The sequence below is a fragment of the Octopus bimaculoides genome, chromosome 18 (assembly GCF_046866305.1).
Source record: "Octopus bimaculoides isolate indiv1 chromosome 18, ASM4686630v1, whole genome shotgun sequence".
In the NCBI taxonomy this organism is placed as follows: domain Eukaryota; kingdom Metazoa; phylum Mollusca; class Cephalopoda; order Octopoda; family Octopodidae; genus Octopus; species Octopus bimaculoides.
The window spans coordinates 35,175,925-35,184,196 of NC_142945.1; the positions used below are offsets into that span (position 1 = coordinate 35,175,925).

General features: G+C 31.8%; 1 long non-coding RNA gene across 2 annotated transcripts; it reads right to left on the reverse strand.

Moving 5' to 3' along the window:
- Positions 1–2,178: 2,178 nt before the first annotated feature.
- Positions 2,179–7,852, reverse strand: LOC149132044 (uncharacterized). Of its 2 annotated transcripts, none has more exons than XR_016244985.1 (2): positions 7,580–7,717; positions 2,179–2,312 (listed from the first exon to the last, which is right to left on the reverse strand). It is a non-coding gene; the product is annotated as an uncharacterized LOC149132044 (long non-coding RNA). The 2 variants fall into 2 exon arrangements; XR_016244984.1 differs by lacking the exon at positions 2,179–2,312 and adding an exon at positions 6,970–7,131 and having other exon boundaries at positions 7,580–7,852.
- Between the last annotated feature and the right edge of the window lie 420 nt (positions 7,853–8,272).

Sequence of the window (8,272 nt, forward strand, 5' to 3'; positions counted from 1 at the left end):
AGTAACCATTTGAATTACTCTATTTTAGAAATTTTATTTTCATCACAGTGAATTGTATGTTGTTGATATAAGAATTTATAAATTTTAAAAATTTATAGCTTTATGTGCCTCAAGATCCATTGTTCCAAAATAAGAATTATTTCTCTTAAAAATGTTATAAAATTCTTATGATGTCAACAACAGACAATCCTTATTGGTAAGAATAAATTTCGAAAATGGATACGGAAATTTGAAGGCTTGCTTTGGTCCATTGGTATAACACCTGTCATGCTAAGTCCCAAGGGCAGCCGTTGACATTTTGTATGCTAAAGAATTCTTCAACCCAGTATTTGCATAATATTTATAGCTTTAAGAACCTTTGACATCCATTGTTCCAAAATAAAATTATTTCAAGTCCTCTCTAAAGTTGATACATACCTACAATGTCAACAATGTATATATATATGCAAATGTATATATATATATATAGAAGAAAGAAGACTCATTTGATGATGATGATGATGATGATAGTAATAATGATGTTCATCATCATCATCATCATCATCGTTTAACGTCCGCTTTCCATGCTAGCATGGGTTGGACGATTTGACTGAGGGCTGGTGAACCAGGTGGCTACACCAGGCTCTAATCTGATTTGGCAGAGTTTCTACAGCTGAATGCCCTTCCTAACGCCAACCACTCCGAGAGTGTAGTGGGTGCTTTTACATACCACCGGCACGAAGGCCAGTCAGGCGGTACTGGCAACAATGTATATATATATGCAAATGTATATGTGTGTGTATATATATATATGTATGTATACATGGTCTGATCAAAAGTATTGCAATTGGTGCTATAAAAAGAAAACTACAACATATATCAGTTCAGTATTTAATCTCTTTTGAAGAAGACCTTTTCTGAAGCCACACACTTTATCCAGAGTTATTTCCATTGATGGAAGCATTTCTGGAACTCCTTTATTGGGATAGTGAGCAGCTGCCTCATCACATTCTCTTAGATTTCCTTGACATCTTGAAATCTTGTTCCTTTCAAGTGGGATTTGACTTTTGGAAAGAGGAAAAAGGTGTGAGGGTGAGATTTGGGGAATACGTTGGTTGTCAGGCCTGAGGAATGTTATGCTCGGCGAAAATCTGCTACAATGGAAAACAGTTTTGGCACAAACTTAGCAGACACACGTCTCATACCTAAATCTTCAGAGAAAATGGACTGAACCGAACCGTAACTAATTGTTCACATCGTCCAACAATTCTCACACAGTCTTTCTAAATAGCTTCACACACATCTGTGCTGTTTATATCATTTCTGCTGCTTGTGGGTTTCCTAGAATGTGCGCCATTGTCAATATTTTATCAGCCATATTAGAAACGTTAGAACCAGTTGTGCACTTGTGTCTGGCTCATACACTCCTCCCCATACACTTTCTGCAACTTTATGTAGGTCTCTGAGCATGTTTCACCTAGCTTTTGGCAAAATTTGAAGCAGATGCTTTGCTTAATTTTCTTGATGTTACAACCAACTCTACACACTTTACTTCCAAGCACTGCTACAGAAATGAGCAAGTGTGTATGCACAACAGAGTTCAAGGTCACTCTGTGCTTAGCAGGTTCATTCTGCATACTTTAGCTCCATTACCATAGCAACAGTCCTGGTACAGTTTGATCAGACCTTGTGTGTGTGTGTGTGTACCACCATTTGGAAAGTGTTCAGTCATATTGTTAATGGTGCAAACCTGAATATTACCAATTGGTTGACAACTGATGAAGAATTATGAACCTTCTATTTGAAGCTTTAATTAATAGTTCAAGCAGCAAAGTAGAAATGAAAAGCCTTTTTTCATCAAAATATACACCATCATATTCTATTGTTTGTTGCCATCTTTGTACCAGAACCTCTATTCCACTCCTATAACATTTGGCTGGTTTAGAGGGAAGAAAAACCTTTCTGCATCCTTTTTCAACCTTATCCACATTTTTGAACCCCCATCCATGCTGGAAATTAGACATGGCTCAGAAAAGGTAATAATCTGATGGCACAAGATCTGGACTGTAGGTAGGGTGGGGCAGCACTTCCAGCCCATTTCAAGCAGGACCTCATTTTGCTCTCAGAGAAGGTCTCTTTTGGTTTGTCTTTGAGGCTGGTGTCATCTTTCTTGAATCATCTGAACCAGTTTTGTCTCACATGTTTGTTGTCAGTTCCTGGGGCTTCTGCATCATTCATTTCTTTAGCTACAGCCCTTGCACTCATGCCTATTTTTCCATAGGTAACATAAAATGACTTTAATTGTGAATTTTTCACTGTTCATTATCAAAGCTCTAAAATAAAGAATAAAATGTTAATGTTTCTTTATTAGATATGGAAATAATAAATAAACAATTCAGCAACAAATGGACAAGTTTTATCAAATTAATTATATAATACAGAGATACAAGTTGCCAAATATCATCAGTGAGCATCTGAAAAAAAACTTTGACTCATAACTTTGGCATATATATATATATATATATATATATATATATATATATATATATATATATATATATATATATATATATATATATATATATATACATACATACATACATACATACATACATACATACATACATACATACATACATACATACATACATACATACATACATATATATATATATATATGTATATATATATATATGTATATATATATATATGTATATATATGTATATATATATATATGTATATATATGTATATATATGTATATATATGTATATATATATATATATATATATATATATATATATATATATATATATATATATTCTGTTGTGTCTGGGGAGAGTCATTTTCTTTTCGTGCCTTAAAATTTCCACTTATTATTTTTATTTTCCTAAAATTTTCGTTGCGTCTTGCAACCTTTTCAATAGTCTTGACTCCACTTAATATTTTTATTTTCCTAAAATTTTCGTTGCGTCTTGCAACCTTTTCAATAGTTTTGACTCTCAGAGTCAAGACAATTGAAAAGGTTGCAAGACGCAACGAAAATTTTAGGAAAATAAAAATAATAAGTGGAAATTTTAACGGTGAGTGTGTTAAATTTTAAGGCACGAAAAGAAAATAACTCTCCCCAGACACAACAGAATATGCTTCAACACACGAAATCACATAAAAAATTTTGCAAACCAAATCCAAAAACGAATATATATATATATATATATATATATATATATATATATATATCAAATAATAAGCAACACGGATTTCAAAAGTGATTGCAGTACGCACGTTTCATGCTACTTCAATTTATTTAAGTAATGTGAGCATTACCTTAAATGCAATATGAAGAGCAATCTTCAGCTGCACGAAAAAATGTAGAAAAAAAGACATATTACAAATGTGGCAACATATTAAAACCAAGTGGGAGAGAGCAGAGGAAGAATATATAAGTCCATCTTGACATAGCAGGGTCTATCAGGCTAGTAATTGATTCTAGACAAAAGTTTTAACTGTCTCAGAATTCTATTGTTTCTTATCTAGTGGTGATAGCAAAGGGACAATTACTTCTAAAGAGAGGGAAGGTGTAAGCAGTATGCATGGGCAAGGCTATAAAAGTATTAGAATCTAGAGGTTTCACTGGTCATAGTAGTATCAGGTCATTTTATTACTATCAAAATGTTGAGGAATTATAGCCCTAGGTATATGGGTCAAATAGGTTTTTTACTTTTAGTCTGAATAGAGTAACAGTATAGTGGTACAGACAACAACAGAATTCTAACTAATGTTTACACAATAAGAGGTATGTTAATAAAATAAAATTAGATGTAGTTATCTTTCACAAAAATCATGAAATAATGTCAATATTGAATTCAGGGGCTCTGGATAGGGTGTAAAATTTAAGGATATTAAGTATATTAAGCATATAGTGATCATGAACACTATTTTGAATTATCTTTTAAAAAAACTTATTAGCTGACGATAATGATACTATTTAGGAGACACATAGGTAAGCCTTATTTATATAATGTGAATAAAAGATAAAAATTATTATCGGATTTATATTAGTTTATAATAATGTGTATACTGATGTTTAAGGGACTGAGAAAAGAAAGGATGTTAGGAAATAACAAGGATAATCAATACAGGAATCTGATGACTGATTTAAGTAGATTAGATGTTAAGGATAGAGATCAGGAATATATGTTGTAAAGTTTCAATTACCAAAATAAATATGTGCTAGTTGATAGTTCTAGATGACTATAATAGAAGTAAGGTACTATAAATTTTGATAACTTTAGTTGCTTAAATAAAAGTCCTATTTTTTAAAAAATTTAAAAGTGCGAGTAGAGCAATGCACACATGATACCCTAAGGTCTAATCTATTATTGATTAGATTAGGATTGTTCCTAAGTTTAAAAATTTCATATATTTCCATAGAACACAATTCACATCCATATCTATTATTTCTATAAGGTTGTGCTTTTCTTATAATTTCCCATTTAAGGCTAAAATTAATACTATTGTCTTTTAACTCCCAAATTTTACTTGCCAAAGTTGTACTATTTGCCTTATGTCTAAGTCTAAATGAAGATTTATGGTTATATATTCTCTGTTTCAGGTTAATACTACACCCTATATAAATATAATTCTCTGTTCTAGTACTAATGATGCATCTGTATACTACGTTGCGGGTACAACAAAATCCAAATAAAGGACAATGGGACTTTTTTCTACAGTTGCACATGGTGGGGTTATCAACTCCACCTATATTATTTCTAATATCTCTATTATTATTATTACTACAATTATTTACACTAATATCATTTATCAATTCTTCAATTCTACTATTAGGTATATATTGGCTATTACCATCATTATTTAATTCATATCTTGATGTGCTATTAGTTGGACTTATTCCTTCCACATTTGGCCTATTGATATTATATGAATTATGTCTTTGATCACTATTACTTCTGTTGGAGTTGGGTCTATCATCAACTTCAGTCAAAACTGTAACGTCGTTACTGATATATTCTAATTGTTGGTTGGAATTATGGTTTATAGGAATAAGTATATTGCTACTATCTTCATAATTTCTTTCGTTATTGTTATTTTCACTTCTATTTGTATAATTATTGGTAGCATCATTATTGGTATTAGATGGATTATTATTTGCATTCATATGGCCACTATTTGTAATTTCATTAATTCTAGCTGACTTGATGTTTTTTTTGTTTAACCTAGCTATGATTGTACCTACATTAGGAAGGGTAGAGTAAGAAATTCTGATTTTATGACAAGAGAAGATTTTACTATATCTGTGAGAAGAAGGGAAATTTTTTTGTAAAATATTCATGAATTTTTTATAAATATTTGTGGATATTGCACAGTTGAAGGGTATATTTAACCAGATCGAGTTTTTATTTTTTCTCTTAAATTTATTGTGTGGGTGGGTATGGGGTGTGCCATGATTACTATTATTTTCTAGTACAATATTATTATTGTGATTAGTAGTTCTTTTAGTTGTGGGATGTTTACTATTTTTGTTATTTGATTCAACATTACTGTCTATTAACATAGGTTTATTATTAGCGTTAGTATATAGTTTGCTATTAAGTTTACTATTAAAATGCACTTTATTACTTTTCTTACTAGTTAGATTTTTAGGTAAATAGGGTTGTTTTTTATTTGGTCCATTGTTGTTACTATTTAAGTTATTAGGTTTGTTATAACATCTATGATTATTATTATTATTATTATCTCTATTATTGTTGTTATTGTTGCCATGTGCACCACTATCACTATTATTATTATTATTATTATTATCTGTATCAAGAAGAGATGTTCTACCAGGGTTAAGGAAAGCAATATTTTGAGTATATCCAGCTTTAGACAAGGCCATATTATAGTAGCTAGAATTAGAATTAAATATATATATATATATATATATATATATATATATATACATATACATATATATATATATATATATATATATATATATATATATATATATATATATATATATATATATATATATATAGATAGATAGATAGACGGACAGACATATATACAAACACACATACACACATACTCGTACACACAAACACGTTCATGAGTTCCTGGATTTAGGGGCATCGTGAAAGGCTTGGTTTTTGCATGACAGGCGCTAGCGTAACGAAAACAGTCGAAATATTTGGTGTGAGGCCCCTTCCCGTGAGGAGGAGCTTGTTCTCTTTTATCACGAGGGAGGGTCTGTGGGAGAATTTTTGGACTGCCTGGGCAACTGAGACCATAGGTACTCAGACTGCACAGGCAGTTCAATATGGCCTCCACAGGTGGCTGTGGAGGTAATAGAACATAAAATTTTGTCAAAGTTCATAGCAACCTTTGACAAGAAAGAATTTGCTTTCCTTTTCACGGGCCCCAACTTGTCGGTGCAGAGTTGTCTGCAGGCAGCAAGTTAACTTGCTTGGGGGCTCTGATGAGGAGGATTGATCTTTACCTTATTGATTTTGTATTGATATTTTTGATTTTATAGGAAAAATTCCAGCCAGTAGTACTCATAAAAAAGCTCCTTAATGTATCATTCTACAAAACATACAATATATAGTACGATATATGTTTTTAAGTTACGAAACAATTTGTCATAATGTTTGAATTTTCTTGTTTTTGAATAAAATTTCATGGAACTATTTCTGTCATTTATGACTTTATATATATACACACACAGAGATTGGTAGGTAGAGAAAGAGAGAAAGAGAGTGTGAGAAAGGCAGGCAGACAGGCAGAGAGAGATAGACAAAAGTTAACTAAGTGAGATCACCCAAAGCAACCATGCCGTGAATTGTGATAATTCAAGGAGGTCTTTGTATATGTATATTTGAATTGGGTATGCAAAAAGTTTGTAATGAAATGAAATTTATATTGTGATAGGGAAGAAAATATCAAACTGGTTATTCTTAAAGGGAAGAGGAAATAATTTCAAATTTTTTCAATCTTGCTTTGAACAGAAGACATAATCTGATGAGTAGACAAAGTTACAAAGTCTTTTTATCTGTTTTATTTGCATAATTACAAAAATAATGATCTTAAGAAAATAACTCACAGTTGCCTCATGGCAAGAATCGAAATATTTCATTGAGGTTGAGATGAACTGAAAGTTGTGAGCAAAAAACATTTAAAGAGCTTACATTTTAGCTGAAGACAAAAAAAAATCAAAGGAAAATTCAATTTTCCATGAAATTAATTCGTAGTCTCTAGAAAGTTTTTCCACTTTTCTTTTAGAGTGGTTAACAATAGAAATACTGCAAAGTTTCCTTCTTTTCTGCTTAAAGGTAAATTTTGATTAATTAAACAAGAATAAATAATGAATGCACAAGAGATACATAGGATTATAAGCAAGCAAATAGAAAAGGACTTTGTTAGTAGCAGATTTACAAGAATTGTTCGATGTAGTAGTTAAATCTTACAAATGCTCAGAAGACTGCTTAGAATGGATAGCTTCTGTTACAGAGGTGACTCAAAAGACAGAGAAGGAGTGTTATATGAAAGCATAGAAGGCAAAGTAAGAGCTAAGTAGAAAAAGAGATTATGGAGATTACCTTTATTAGCATCAACAGGATATTCTTCCTGAGTAAAGGACATTTTCATGATGTTCGGGCATTTTTGTATGATTGTATGATATTTGTGTACATAGACACAGGCATGGTTGTGTAGTTCTGGGTTCAGTCCCATTGTGTAGCAGCTTGGGCAAGTGTCTTCAACTGTAGCTCAGAGTAGACCAAAACCTTGAGACTGGATTTGGTAGATGGACATTAAGTGAAGCCTGTTGTATGCATATTTATATATGTATGTATAAATATATATATATAAATAGAGAGCAGTCACCATATTTCATCCCATATCAGCTACCTCTGATGAGTGTAGGGTTATATAATCAGATTGTTACCTAATACTCCATTAATTCCTAGTGTGAAACCGATTGGTAAGATTAGCTATAATGGATGCATAATACTGTACACTTCGGATAATATACTCACTCCATTGACAGATATACAAGTGCATTTTTCCTGACTTAGAGACTCTTAGATGACTTACACACACAAACACACACATAAACACACACACAGACATAGAAAGAGACAGATAGACAGACACAAAGTGAGAGGGGTGTGCAATATGTGTGTGTGTGTGTGTGCGCATATGTATATGTATATATTTGTGTGTGTGTGTTTGTGTTTGTCCCCCCCCCCAACATCGCTTGACAACTGATGCTGATATGTTTATGTCCTCAT